The sequence below is a fragment of the Botryllus schlosseri genome, chromosome 16 (genome assembly GCF_051294905.1).
Source record: "Botryllus schlosseri isolate E-star chromosome 16, Bs_hap1, whole genome shotgun sequence".
NCBI lineage: Eukaryota > Metazoa > Chordata > Ascidiacea > Stolidobranchia > Styelidae > Botryllus > Botryllus schlosseri.
Window position 1 is genome coordinate 21,521,455 of NC_137251.1, and position 15,837 is coordinate 21,537,291.

Consider the following 15,837-nt stretch of genomic DNA (forward strand, 5'->3'; position numbering starts at 1 on the left):
GCCCATTTTTCTCCTCCATGCTATCCGTGATTGCTGAGCGCCAAGAATATGCGACCCTCCATCAGATCTATTTTGTGCAACTGTCCAACTGTCAAACGTTAACATGAAAGCAACGGTTTCGGGATTGACATAGTGGTGATCTGGTCCTACCTACCCCTACGTGTTCTTCTAGGTCAGTGGTTCACAACCTAACGTGGGCGATTTTGAGAAAGGGGGGGTGAAATATCAAAGGTGGTGATTTAGGGCGATAGGGGAGGGAAGATATTAGAACGTCCTGTGAGATATATTTAATTAACACTGCCAAAAAATGCAAGTGAAGACGGCTTATTCTGTACATTAAGCGATAAAAGGTCAACTCGACGGAAGGTATACGCGCAAACCTACCACCTCGGAAAAACCGCCTTTTTTAGTTAATTCATTAGCGATCAGAGTAAAGTGAAAATTCCATATTATAAGTCCTCATTTACGGTTCCGTAAATATATGGGGGGGGCGAAAATTTGTGTCAAGATTGAGAAGGCGGATATGAGTAAAAAAAGGTTGCGAACCACGGTTCTAGGTCAAGAAATGAGTGCGTCTCAATACCCTAATAGCAGTATTTTTGTTTTGTTATTCGTTTTTTTTATGTACCTTCATGTTTTATAGGATGATAATTTCGAAAATCTAAATATCCGTCACTATTCGGTACCTTTCAATTGATCGTACACCTTATATTTTCTGAAAATACTTAGATTCAAAGGTATTTATGCAAGGTAATTGAGACCAACTAGAAATCAAACATCAATGACTAGGATACGTCAGGTAGATCCCTCTTGAAGATCAACTTTCGTTTGATATGTTACATTTCAATTTTCGGGTAGCCTTATGACAAATTGCGCTAGAATTATTATGCATGACTGGATTTGAAAACTATTGCTGTTGCTAAACTATTGCTAAAGCTGGTTTTGACCAATGACCGGATTTAGTTGGAGAAACAATTTTCAATTCTTCTATTCTGTAATTAGACACTATAAATCTATTTTAATAACAATGCTGCTATGTTTCATTGCCGTTGCTGTCGCATGCTATGTAAAGTGTGTTTCATGGTTGGGGGAGAACAAAATATGCAATAATTTGGCGGTCGGAGCTTCAATTTTGACGAACCTAATTGTGATGCATTCATCAAATAAACATCAAAATGCTGACACCCAGTGGGGCGTGGATGTCACTTGGCATTTCACTTGGCATCACATGTGAACAAACCATTCCCGTCTTTGCAATAGCCAGTTTCAACTAGAGCAGAGGTCTCAAACACGCGGCCCGCCAGAGCATTTTGTGCGGCCCGCAGTGACATTTTAGATTTTTAATACTTTGACAATGTATAAGTGTCACATATATCTTTCACGTTTTAAAGTCAAAATTCCCTCTTAAATTGCCCCGAAAGACGGAAACTATTCATCAAACCTCACTATCACATCAATTGCAAACGCTACCATGCAGTGGAAGATTCACTATTTCGCCACATTTCCAATTCATGATGACAAAACCTGACCTTTAGACGATTCGTGACTGAAATTTGTGAGTTGGACTTGGACGCGACCTTTCTTAGAATTACTCAGACTCGGGCTAACTCGATGGCAAAATGAAAATGACTCGAGTGGACTCGGAGTGACTCGGAATGCCGTGAATTTGTTAGAACCATGGACGCAACAAAGTAATCGCGTACCAGGGGAATAGTAATAGATCAGAAGGTCGCAGCTTGGTTTTTCGCGAACTAAGCAAGTAGTTTTGGCAACCATTGGCAATCTGTCACTTACATCTTTGGTCGGTAAACCATGTTATTAAGGGCACTTACAAGTACCGGTTACCGTAGTGGTACGCTCCAACGATGTAGCAACAATGGCCCGTTCGGCGTCCCGACATTTCAATAATCACTAGGACACATTCATTAAATTTATATTATATTTATATTTGTTTCTGCTCCTATATTTGAAGATATTTGGCCATGAGATTATTAGCCTACTTATCAGAAGTATACCCGAATCCTGGATTGGAATTACAATGCTCAACCTAAAAATGTTTTGATATCAGATCAGTCTCTATTATCAATCTGTCAAATTCAAAATATTCATAGTAGCTGCAAAATTATAACCCGATAGCTTTTATGATGGCATCATACATTTGTCCGCCCATATGGTGTCTATATCTTATAATTAATCTATATCAAGTACAACAACAATTCTATTCAAATAGTTATAAATGTGATGATTCTTTTCGTGCCAAGCCTGAATAGTAAATGCTGCGGCCCGCGGCGTCGTCAAAACTGGGAAACTGGCCCGCGGGCACATTTGAGTTTGAGACCTTTGAACTAGAGTGAAGAGATAATTTATCATCATTGGTTTATTAGCAATTTTTATCAGTTCAATATACCACAAAATGCGATACAATGAAAAGATAGGATGGTGTCGAAGCTACTTGGATTAGTTTATGGAATCAGACACCCACCTTGGCCTAGGCGTTGTAAAGAGGAGGCATACACACTGAATGAAAAGTAAAGACGATAGTATATAAAAAAGCAAGCGACAAAATGGGGTGGCATGTCATGTAAGGCGAGGTGGATGGGTCAGTCGTGGTCCGGTAATCTTGAGGATCGACTAGTATTCATTTAGTCGTAATTGCTTGTATTTCGACCTGAATGTGGACATGCTCGTCGACTGTCGGATGGCCGGCGGCAAAATTCAATGTCGTTATTTGATCATATAGTGACCGACGGCATGGAAATAATATATATCTAATTGTATATTTAAAACTATACCCAAACATTGATTTGATGATAACGAACTCAAGTCCGAAACATTGGCGAGGATTTATAAGCTAGTAGTCCCAGTAGTATGGCCTTACGATTGGGGCGACATGGACGAGACTTCCGGGAGACTACTTATAAGTATGTAATCACAGCTTGTGGGGGGCTCCACCTCCCTCACACCCCCCTTTTGCATCTATTGTTACCAACTTAATATTAGTGCACCATATGGAACGGGATTACGTGATGTGTAGGCCTTTATGACACTATAACACGGCTTTGAAGCAGGCCGGAATGTTGAATTGCTCTAGCTCCTGAGCCCTGCGAATTCCGTCCGTAATATGGATAATTGCGTTATATTACTATTCATTTGTGATCCTCTCTTCGCTCCCCGACGGTCACATTAACATGTAGAGCTGGGGGACGTAATTGATAATCATAACATCTGTGTATGTTGTTATAATTACTTTATTACATGTTGTTATACTTTACGGCAGGCGGGGTCACCAACACGCGATTCATAATTTGCGGCCCGCGACTTGATTTCAGATTTCGTAAGAATGCTAAGAAAAGCATTATGAAATACTGAAATTGTTTCAGTTTCAACATATTGTTGTTGTTGCTTGAAAGCAGGGCTGTGGAGTCGGAGTCGGAGTCGGTGGAGTCGGAGTCGGAGTCGGGGTAATTTTCGCTTGATGGAGTCGGAGTCGGAGTCGGAGTCGTGAAAACTATAGTAGCTGGAGTCGGAGTCGGAGTCGGAGTCGGTGGGAAAATACTGACTGGAGTCGGAGTCGGAGTTTGTGAGAATGACTATGACTTCGACTCCGACTCCGACTCCAACTTCTCTATCATGAAAACATTTGCTTTCAAAGAATTCAATAGAATTTTTATGTACCACCAATCACTTTTATTATTAACCATACAGGTCGGGTGCGGCCAGCCCGTGGCACGCAGGCCAAATTTGGCACACGAGAAGGTTAGGTGTGGCCTGCGAGGTAATTCTCGAAATTCTTTATGACATCAGGTACAATTGCAAGGCCAACCAAAATTTGATTAGCATGACCGCGAAATTTGATGATGACTAAAACAACAGTTCTGACGCATTGACGTTTCCAGGGGTCAGCCACATTTATCCCAGATCTTCGTATATGACCATGAAGTAGAATATTTCATAGCAGATTTATTTGACTTGAAATTTTTCTTGGTATACTTCGCATGATTCATTGTCACTAGATTTCTTGCATTCAGTATTCGAGCCCCCTTCTGAGAATTATAAATACATATTATTCACAGAATTGAGTCTAACTATATTCGCAATTAGGAGATACGGCTTTGCTTGTGATGTGCACTCGCAGCGAGATCGTCGACAAAACAATTGCACAAAATGATAGAGGCATGTTCACTGATACCGTCGATTTTGCTATGTCTAAACGTCGAATAATCCTGTCCTTGCCAAATGAGCCCAGTGGTATACAGATGCGACCCCCAATGTATGTTAGTGACATATTTATTAATATAGCTATAGCCTAATTCAGTCGTCCAAAAAATTTCGCGCTTCGCGCGACCAGGGCTTGATTGCGAACTGCACAGTTGCATGACATATTGTTATCAATTTTAGAGCGTATTAATATAAGTCTTGTTTGCAATGTTACCTAATTCGGTTCGCTCCTATCGACGACTAAAAAAAGGTTATCAACATTCCAGTTGCCCGCGCAATGGTTCGTAAATCTCAGGCGTCCCTTTCGCCGAAAAAGTTGCCCACCCCTGATATAGATAAAATTGGACATTGCTTGCAAATTACAACTCAGTTGCAGAGGGAAAGAAAATCACAAGGTGCGTTTTCGTAATGCACTCAAAATTGATGTAATTTTTGGAATTATACCATGATACTGTGACAGAGAAAATGCTTCGGCTGGATTTGTAAAATTGTAAAAATGATGTAAACATGACCAAACGATGCTTCCCACTTGACAAAATTTAAAATATTTGTGGTGTAGCTGAGCTGTTTGGGTCGAACAAATGATTAGGAAAGACTGCAAGTCTCAATCCTTGAATAATTGATTAAGTACATGTAGACTAGACATAGACTATGGTCTTTGACTACTTAACTAAATTCCATTTATGACCAATGTCTTTTATTAGTAGTAAGAATGTTAGTGCTTGTAATCAGGATAGTGTGCAATGACAAAATTAGTAAGTTCAATTTCTTTATTAGTTGCTGAGTCATACACAAGAGCTACACTTGGGATTTTTTATCTACATTTCTATTATACAGGATTGGATATCTGCCATATTTGAATGATTCATACATTTCAGGATATTAGAGAGTCCATGTTATAAAAACTTGAATAAGGAAGGATATTTAAAGAGCTTCTTGGAGGTACAGAACTTCAATATACAATTAAATAGTATTAAATAGTATATTCATATTTAGCAAATCTTTATTTCATGTTAATTGCATAGTGGATAATTCGAGCTGTGCCACGATGAAACAATTTAGCATGCCACAGTTAATCATATGTTTACATGTGTTCAATGGTTGTATGATAGTCATTCAACCGACAATGTGGCATATAATTTTCGAAGTAAATTGGTAATAATGCTGGAGTCGGAGTCGGAGTCGGGAGTCGGAGTCGGTACGTTTAAAGACCCAGGAGTCGGAGTCGGAGTCGGAGTCGGTACATTTAAAGACTCAGGAGTCGGAGTCGGAGTCGGAGTCGACATATTGAAAATGTGTGGAGTCGGAGTCGGAGCCGGAGTCGGTGGTAAAATTTACCGACTCCGCAGCCCTGCTTGAAAGTAAACTATTCTTTCGAGCCCAACATCACAATTCCTCACTAACTAAAACGGCTTTGGCGATAGCAACTGCATTCCGCCGAGGTAGACTCAGCAGATATGAATGAGCATTGGGCATGCGCATATTGCCTTGACGTGCAATGGTCCAAACGCTGCCAAGACCGATAGACGCTCAGGAAACGGCTTAGGGCAGTTGTTCTCAATCTTTTTGTGTTTGCGGACCCCTTTTGGACCGTCACGGATCCCCGCGGACCCCCTCAGGTTTTCGAACAAAATTAGCTTAATCATCGTGCAACCGTCATATGTCTTGTGCAAATATTAATTGTAGGCTAGTGATAATTAAACAGCCACAAAATGACTTTTCTGGAAAATAACATCGACCTATATGCATAGAAATTGGGTAGACTTTTATTATTTCGAAGCGAACTTCGCAGCTGTATTTATTGTCTTGAAAATCCACGTCCTCGATTTGATATGAACAACTTCTGATCGAAAATCCATTTCCACAAAGATATCTTGGTGGAGAATGTAGTATTAACGCGTAACGTTCCCGACGACAGCTTTTGGTGTGAGTTTTTAATGAGCATATCACGACCCGCCTAGTCATTTCTATCTAGCATCGCATCTTGAAGTTATTTAGTGGTTATATTATAGGAGAATATTGATTGCGTGGCGAGAACGCAATATCTATAAACATTGCAATATAAACCTGGAGAATTTTGCATTGTCTATTACAGTGGTTCCCAACCTTTTTTGACTCATCGCTCATTTTTCAAGCTCAACGCCGATCATCGCCCCCAGATTTTGTGCAGAGAAACATTGATATACAATCTGTAATCCTCGGCGGGTTGAATAAAAAAATGGTCAACTTTTCGGCTCGTTGTCGAATTTTACACTTTTCATTTCTCCGTCTTGACTCCAATATAGCCGTTTTAACGCGTCATCGCCCCTCTATCGCCCCTTCGCTATTTTCGCCCCCTGTCGCCCCCTTTGTCCATTTTCGCCCCCCCCCCCCACCCTATCCAGAGGTGGTCAAAGTAGTCAAGAAATCTACTCAAGTAGAAGTAGAAGTAGCGAAGAAAAAATCTACTCAAGTACAAGTAGAAGTACTTCTTCCATGAGCAACCTAAAACTACTTGAAGTAGAAGTAGAATTTACTGACTTTAAAAGTACTCAAGTAAGTAAGTAGTTATGAAAACGATCCTAATTTGTTCACATGGATTGTAAAAAGGTGCAAATTGAGCTATGCGATAGGTGACGAGCTTGATTCATATTGATGCATACCAACAGGTATCCAATTTTCGATAGCATAAGTATTCGTCCACATCATGGGAGGAAAATGATAGTATTGATATGAAAATGTGATGCTAATCCACTGTTTTCTCGAACAGCACGTTTTAGAAAATAGCATGGTATGACGCCATTCACCATATTACAAGGCCTGTAGTTTAGTCGAGGAGCAATACGGAGAAGTTGTATTGGATACGGTGTAAACACTTTGCGCGATTAGTAAACGTAAATAAAAAATATGGTGGACCGTAAAAATGCCATATTGTGTAGCTTTATTTCCAGAAATTAAAGGCATAACTACACTTGCTTTTATACTTCAACATGTATGTTATCCGGACAAAAGAACTGATAATAATTATAACTCAAAATATATGATACTGGGAATTGAAAGTGAAAAATAAATATTACTTCTGAAAGCAGAACATGTATTTCATGTTTTTAGTCCAGAAAGTTTTAAAGGTGGTATGCTAAATAGCTCTGAAACTAAAAAAATATCAGAGTCCACTTTCCGAGATTTGGACACGCCATGGACAATGGACATGCTAGATTACGATATGACAAGTAAATGCTAGATTGCGAAACATCAGTTTCAAACGTTATGGTGAGCCATATATACTGTGATGAATTATTTGATATGGACGAATGGCGACAATGTGGTGTGAACGGAGCAACGCCAACCCTCTACCTAAATTATATTCACCGATACTTCGAGAAATGTTACTGGTTACTCCGTATCCAGCACTGCACGCGAAGTGCGACGAAAATTCTGGGCTTTACAAACTTTTATGAAAATTATATGTTGATACTCCGTGAAAACGGCCCCGAAATTCCTCAGGCTATCTTCCTGATTGGAAGATTGAACTACTGCTACTTGACAAACTCAAAATAGCGAAAAGTAAGTAAGTAGATCACAAAATATTACGAAGTAGAAGTAGAAGTAGCGAAAATCAGATCTACTTGAGTAAGTACCAGAAGTAGAGGAAAACTACTTGAGTACTTCGAAAAAGTAGAAGTACTTCGATACTGACCACCTCTGCCCCTATCGCACCCTTCGTCATTTTCGCCACACTAGGCCGCCAAATCGCCCACGTTGGGAACCACTGGTCTATTACCAAGTGCAATTTCCATGTCGAAAAGTTAAATCAATTCAGCTATGAAAAGTTATCACACTAAATATGAAGGGAACTCTGCTATTATAATCATCTACTGTAGTGTATTGAACCCGTGAACGGAGAAAGTATAGCTTGAAAGTAGCGATTTTTGCGACACTAACCTAAACGCACTATTACGATCGAGATTGGAACAACAGTCAGTTAGTCTTCAGTCAGTATGATTTTATTCGTCCCACCAATTTACACAAAAGGCAAATTGGTATGGAATAAGGGGCGACAGGGAACCGGAAGGTTTGGAATTCAGTCGCCACCTATCGGAGTTATAAACGACTAAATATGACAAGATGCAGGTCTATTAAGACTAACGAATATGAAGCAATTTTGAGTTGATTGAAAAATGTGTGTATACGATCGAGCATATTATTAACAGCAAATGTTGGTAATTTTAGTAAGAAATACTTCCGTTAAATAATCCCTCCCAACAGCAAATGTACAGTATGTTTATATTCATGTTCATAGGCCATAACCATCCGACAGCGGTGTTGTGTATTATTACCATAATTTGTGAATAAAAGTGTAGCTAGAATAGAACCCCTATGATCCGTCATATGATGTAATATAGGCGCGAACTATGGTATGTATAGAGACTTGATAGTATTCAAATTATAAACAATGGCAGGAGTTTTGAGGTAATATTTTGGAATCATTCGAGTGATGCGGCTCGCGAGCGATCTGAAGGTTTGAATCTGGCCCGCGACGCAAGTTGAGTTTGACACCCCTGATGTGTTATGATGTTTTAAGCTGTTTATAGGAATTTGATGTGGCAAATTTTTGCAACTCTTTCTATTTTCATGCAACTTTTACAGCAACTTTTATGAAGTATTGCGCCAAATGTGTAGGAATAATTCTAAAACCATGCTATAAACTATTGCCAGTATGATTCTATTTCTAATCTAGTCAGCATTTAGGGATGCAGAAATAGTATAGTGTTGGCGGTATCCCTCTCTCCGTTTGCCGTTTTATTTCTAGTGTACGGGTGAATAAAGATTGTTGCGTGGGTGTAGAGAGGATACAATTTATAATATATATTATTATTGACAGAATTCGTTCACAAAATTAAACAATTTTCTCGCCTGGCACTATACTAAACCAGGTGCACATGGTAAGCCTCCAGAAGTTTCGTCGACCATCCTTTGGTGGGCCCCAGATCAGCGTTTTTTTGGGCGGGAAGGAGCTGATATTGCACAGTACTTGAAGCATTTAACTGTCTTTAATCAGATATGTCAAACAGAAGGCCAGTCAATCGATTTCATCAGGTCTGAGAAGAAGTCTGTCGCAGACCAAATGATATACCAACCCTTTAGCAGGGGGGCCAACCTTTTCGGTCAAATGGTCACATAAGATTTACAAACCATGGTGCGGGCCACTTGAATGTTGATGACCTTTTCTAGTCTTCGGATAGTAGCGAACCGGATTAGGTAACGATGAAAACAATACTTATAATAAGACGCTTCAAAATCAATAACAAATCTATAATGTCGTATGACATGATGACTGAGTGTGTATCCACGAGCTAGCAGCACGCAGCGCGAAAATGCTTAAAGTTAATGAAAGAATTTGGTCGATAATAATGTTACTTGCATATGTTACGGGCCACCACTGCCACTGCCACTGGTCTCATTTGACAAGGACAGGATTATCCGGCGCTTGGACTTATAAATATCGAGGAATTGTGCTAAAAGGCGAAATATTGTACTTTATGGTCATATACGACGATCTACGAAAAATGTGGCTGGCCCCTGGCTTCACCAATGCGTCGGAACTGATATTTTAGTCATCAACATTCAAAATTTCGCGGTCAGACTAATCAAATTTTGGCTATACCAACTTTCACCCAGTCCCATTTCGATATTATACGCACATTTATTTGAAACAAGTAATGAAACATTACAACTCTATTCGCGATCCGGCTTTCCGTTTGTCAAAGAGAGTTTCAGAAATACTATCACTATGGCATCTCGACATTTTAACATCTTATCATACTCAAAAGAGTCAAATACGAAAACCTTGTCAAGTAATTCCGTTCGCAACGTACCAGACCAACTCAACAGGATCCGTATGAAAAGTCAACAAAATTACGCGAGTACATACATGCGTGGTGTCGGGGCTCTCTATCGCCTTAAAAATTTAATTCCTCATCAAACACTCAGATCAGTCTACTATGCCTTAATTCACTGCTATCTCATTTATGGGATCCTAGTTTGGGGACCTGCTACGAAAAAACATCTGCAGAAATTGCAAGTCTTGCAAAACCGAGCCATACGAATTCTCTGTCGGAAATCTAGATATGAAAATTGTAATAGCATGTATCGTAGCGTTAGAATATTGAAAGTGGAAGACATTTTCAAATTTGAGGTAATGAAATTTATGCATGGCTATCATGAGGGTGAACTGCCACTATATTTTGATAATCTGTTCAAGATACCTTCAGATACCCACCAACATCATACCAGATTTTCTTCTAACTTGTCTCTGTCTGTGCAACACCACTCTACCAGTCTAGTACAAAATTCGATCAGTTTTATTGGTGTCGATGTTTGGAATAAGCTGCCACCTAATCTCCGCTATTTAGACTCTTGTGCTTTTAAAAAACAATGTTTTCATTCTCTTATCTCTAACTACCACTGAATTGTATTTGCATTGTATTTCAAATTGGTCCATGATACTGTGTCTTATTTTTCCTTTCGTTCGTTAGTTTATTTCAATTTCATTTTTTATTTTTTAGTTATCGACTGTGAAAATTGCTCCTGTCCCGGGTGGCTCGGCTCTGAAGACTATGTCATATCGAGCCTCCCGTCTACCTTGCATGTCACATTTCACTGTTACATTTGTGTAGTGTTATGTTGATATGTAATGTATACGAATAAAGATTCTCTCTCTCTCTCTCATACAATCACTACAACCTAAAATCCATAAGAAGTTCGGTTATATTCATATTCCGACGGCGCGTCTTTTTTATTCAATTTAAAAGTCGTTACTATTCTGTAAGATAAAGTAATTAGCCTACTACGCGGTATATTCTGCAAGACAAAAGTAATTACTACTTAGCGCGCGACTTGAGATTAACGTATTACGTTTTTGGTATAGTCTGTCTAATGCAGCTCAGAATTCATTTCTTACAATCGAACGCTGGCGTCATATTGAAAGTTATCGTGTTGTAAGCATCCTTCACATTGATTTGGCATATGAGATTTTGTAATAGTTGATCATTACTTGATTATTAAATTATTCGCGTTAATTAGACCCGGTGCTGTGGTAAAGGGTATTATGACAGCAACAAACTTTTCAGTACCATTGTTATTAACATATTGAGTTGTAAAACTAGATTAGCGTGTCTGAAATGTTTTTGATTGGAAAATTATTCCACGTTGGTACAAATCACTCTACGTATTGCGGATATGAGAAAATATTTTATATATGCAATCGTTTCCCGTAACCAAGACTAAAGATGAAACAACAATTTCGTTTGCTGATCAACAACCGGTACAATACTTTATTTTCAGAATCCGCGACAGCGAATTGAAACATACGTAGATTACACAGTACGAAAATATCACTTTGGAATTCGAGGCATCATTTAAACCGTGTTAAACTCTGTTCACACTCTAAGACTTTGATCATTACAAAAACTAATTGCTATATGTTGGCTAGACACCTCCGATTGAACTAGACTTGTCTATTACACAAAACCCATAATATCAACGATATCGAATTACACGCTACAATGAAATCTGCAAAAATGTGTTTGAATTGTTGTTCATAGTAGTGATAATACATCACCGATTTGAACCTTCTAGAATAATTGTGATCATCTAACCAATGTACTGAAAGTCGTTGTCAAGTTGTATGATGTTCGATGAATGCATACTAGAACTAGGCCTATTTGTAGAACGCACACGATCAAAGAAATTGGAAATTTTCGCTTTGTCATTCGTCAAAGTAAATGTCATCACAATACTCAGTAACTAAAAGACCTTACTTGTAGGTGATTGAGTCACCGGCAATTAACTCGCTAAATCAAACCCTAAGGAAATTTCACTCACTCATCATAGTCATCAGATATTAAACAGTGTCGCTTAATCGGTGTAGATAGTTTTTTCTAAATGTAAATCTTATCTGTTCAGCACAAAACAATTTTCACTCGCTCGGTAATGAAACCAATGTGTGATTTTTCATTCAATATTTTTATTTGTGTCAAATACTTTGCAATAAACACACTGGAGTGGTTGAGCATTACAACATTAAGCGGTCATCCGTAAATCAAGATTACATCCAACTTGTAACTGTATCGTTTAACTTCCCGAGTTGCATGCGCAATTTGATATCTTCGTCATTTAGTGATTGGTGAACATACCACTTCGCAATGCTACGTTGATCTTAATTTCCTTCGTCGTGATAATCGAAGTACAATTGTTTCGAATTCGTGACAACCGAATTTTCTATGACATGATGAATTTTTGAAAAGTTGCATATCGCGAAAAATAATATACCACTCATATTGATACTGCTACTCTACCGGTAGGTATTTTATTTGTACGTCTCGATTTTCAAACGAGGAAAATTTATTACCTGAGGCTACTAGGCTTACTACATTTAGATGTAAACTGATCCGTCTTTCAAAATCACAATGAACAATGATAAAAAGTATGCAATCAAACACAACAAGTTTTACTTTTGTAGGATACTAATTATTATTCCACGCAACTCATTTTATCTTTCATATACTAAAGGTATATGAAAGATATTCATGGCACACGAAAATACTCGATATTCTCATCCTACGAACATGTGCAATGATTGGTGACGTTTTCAAACTGTTTCGATATGTCAAGAACTTTATTGTCTGAATGGATGTTCGTGTATCTTAATATTCCAATAGTTTTAAAACATAACTTTATAACACTTACACAAACATCAAAGTTCTTTACACAAAAGTTTGTATGTGTACAGTATGTAATTACCATGCGTGAGTCCTACACAGCCGCGGCATCTATCAAAGTTTGATTAGCACAATTTATTACACCGGGATCGCCTCATCTTTCGTAAAAAAACAACTACGATTGAAGGATATGCCAATGTCATAGCGATAATCGAGTTGCTCCAACAGAAGAGTACATATATGCTTCTCGACACGACCCTTAAATCTTACACACAAAACAATCTACTTTGCTAAAGAAAAGTGCTTAGTCCTCACATGGTTGTCCTCATAACAAAACGACCAGCAGATGGAACTGTATTAAAAATGTCCCTAACCCTTTACACGCCACTGACAAATTGTGCAATGGATATGTTTTGTGAATCGAATTGTTGTTCAGCGTCAAGTCTTCGTTGTGGTATTAATAGAAGCATACAGAATGGTCTTACTGTAGGCTCTTTCTCATGTATTGCAACTCGGTGGTCGAAATACATGCATTCACGTTTGAACAACGATCTTGTTTCGCCACGTGAAAAAAATATCTTCACTGTCGCGATACTCTGCACAAGACGTACAAATCCTTTTCACACTCATAATAGTATGCCAACGGTAGGCTTACCATACGTCCTCTTTTAAGAGGATTTGTCCTCTTTTTTGACTTTTTTGAAAGTGTCCTCGGAGGACGCCCTTTTGTCCCCTTTTTTGAGATTTTGTCCTCTTTTTTGAAAATTTAGGTCAGATATAGAGGAAATTGCGAGTGATATGCCGCAAATTGGCGCAGAAGTGAAGCTCCGGCGGGTATTTCGGAGGAAAAAGCGGTGATTTCAGCTCTGAGCGAAATGAAGACCTTTTTTTTTTAGTCATCCTCCCAGCAATGTGGAGTGAAAAACGTGTTTTTGAGCTCTGAGCGGAAGTGATGACCTTTTTTTTTTTTTTTTTTTTTTTAGTCAACCGATCATGAAGCGGGTGAAATTTACCTGTTTTTGAGAATTCATCTCCAGTTTTGCATGTCTGAAATTTCTGAAAAAGTGTCCTCTTTTTTCATTTCCGAAATATGGTAAGCCTAGCCAACGAGTACCGGTGACAACGTTTTACAAGGTCAATGACACTGGTAACACTGAACACACGACGCTCACCCTGGTAAAAATATCATTTTCGTTTGGAAATCCATCGTTTCCTAGAGTAACAAACCATTTTCGTTTGGAAATATATTTTATCCTAGAGCAGGGGTTCTCAACCCGCGGCCCGCAGACGATTATTTTGCGGCCCGCGGCATCTTCCATTATGAACGCAATTGCTACTGGCACAGTATTGTTATGGAAGACCAATGTGTCATATTTGTCGAAGAGCAGTTGTTGTAACGAAGCGTAGAAGCTTAAAATGATACCACGATAGTTTCTTCTGGAGTTATACATATCGCCTGATCTTAGACATAAAAATTTGCTAGCTAGATATCAAGCCCAGCAATCCATATTTCGAGGCATTGTTAAAATTGCCGACGACGTTACCGACGCATTGTTCAAAATTCTTAGAATATCGCTAAACCCAAGAATCTGCGAGAGAAGGTGTGACTGCAATAAAACTTCAACGTACTGTGCGAATATTCGCTGTTTCTGCAACTTTTAGCAGCACGGTGAACACAACTTCACCTGACAAATTTCGAAACTACAGTTGTCTGATTCAACCGTCACCAGAAGAGTAACAGCGCAGTATAAGTCGAAGTTTAATCGCGTGCTCTTAAACACGTTGCCACGTAGATTAGTTCAGCCTCTAGCGTTGGACGAATCCACCGACTCACACACATTGCATAGCTAATTATCCAGGTCCGTTTTATCAGATTGGACATGGACATATTTCCAGAGGAAATGCTGACGGGGAAAACGTGCGAAGGGGACCAGTGAATAACATCAACTTGACAAAGCTGACTTCTGTAACTATTGGTGTTGCGCTCCAGTCATGGAAAAAATATGATGGGTTGATTGCTTTGCTCAGAAATAACCCCACACACAGTGTTGGGATCAAGTCACTACCTTCGAGTCACGAGTCATTTCGAGTCATTGCACATTATGACTCGAGTCAAGTCAAGTCAATTGATTTTCGAAGGTGACTCGAGTCAAGTCAAGTCAGTCGATTTTCGGAGGTGACTCGAGTCAAGTCGAGTCAAGTCAAGTCAAGTCACGAGTCAAGTCACAATTCAAGTCAAATTGCCTTTTCGAGGTATGAGGCGTGATTACGTCATTGTATTTTCATAGCTGTCTGAAATACTCATTATGTGGTCACTGATTTTGAACCGATGAACGAACATAGAGTTAAATATACACGCAAGTAAAGCGCTGTATCGCTCACATATAAACTAATAAACTACGTAAGTAATTGAACAGCCTCAGTTTATAGTTACCAGCCAAAATAGAGAACACAGAAACGAATTGATAAGATGCAATACATTACCCTTTTGCAAATTGATATGATACAATGCGAGCCTGCGCCAATGGTTGAGGACTATATGAACTATTTTCGAATTCAATTTCAATAAAACAAGAGGTTTGGTTAAGTTAAGAACACAGAACAGAAATAGACATTTTGCTATTAAATTACTTTACTATACTATAGTTTATGACAACGTAGGCTGTCAGCTTCGATCACTTTGTTTGCGATCAATGTGAGAGAACAATGGGGGCTCAGTAAAACGCACGATCATTGAATGATTGGTCGCTCTCACGGGTTACACCAGCGTTGCGCGAACAATCCGAACATATGTAAGATAGAGTGATTTTTATCGACACCAATTACTTGATGACTTGAAATTGACTCGTGAATTTTGCTCCGAGTCACGAGTCAATCCACATTTCTGATACGCCGAGTCAAGTCAAGTCAAGTCATTTTA

At 38.9% G+C, this 15,837-nt stretch overlaps 1 protein-coding gene across 1 annotated transcript in view; it reads right to left on the reverse strand.

Moving 5' to 3' along the window:
* Window positions 1–14,018, reverse strand: part of LOC145459356 (uncharacterized) — a 155,737-nt gene extending 141,719 nt beyond the window's left edge. Inside the window, exon 1 of the mRNA XM_080338006.1 lies at window positions 13,573–14,018. The gene's annotated coding sequence lies outside the window, so the exon portion shown is untranslated. The remainder of the gene's footprint in view (window positions 1–13,572) is intronic.
* Window positions 14,019–15,837: the final 1,819 nt, after the last annotated feature.